A 381-nucleotide genomic window follows, 5' to 3' on the forward strand; every position below is an offset into this window, starting at 1 on the left:
ACGACAGTAAACTAGAATTTTTTTATACCATATTTTCATTTTTTTTCTTTTTCTTATGCAATCGATATTCAACATTAAAAAACACATTCATAATTAGTTTGGATTTTGCCTTGTTTGTGGCCATAGCAGGCTTGGTCACCCTCACTAGTGCCATGCCTGAGGCTTTGGCTAACCCTAACCCTGTGGCTGACCCCGATCCCTTCAAATATAAAGGTGGCGGTGGATTCCACAGAGGAGGATTCCGAGGGGGATATGGAGGTTTCAGGGGGGCTATGGAGGTTTCGACAAGAAGCATTTCGGGTAAAACCTCTGTTGTCTCGGTTGCCTCATAATCGGGCTTTCCCTTAAGACGACCCTAAAAAATCAAATTTATGTCGAGTG

This window comes from Penaeus monodon, chromosome 29 (genome assembly GCF_015228065.2).
Source record: "Penaeus monodon isolate SGIC_2016 chromosome 29, NSTDA_Pmon_1, whole genome shotgun sequence".
NCBI classification, from domain to species: domain Eukaryota; kingdom Metazoa; phylum Arthropoda; class Malacostraca; order Decapoda; family Penaeidae; genus Penaeus; species Penaeus monodon.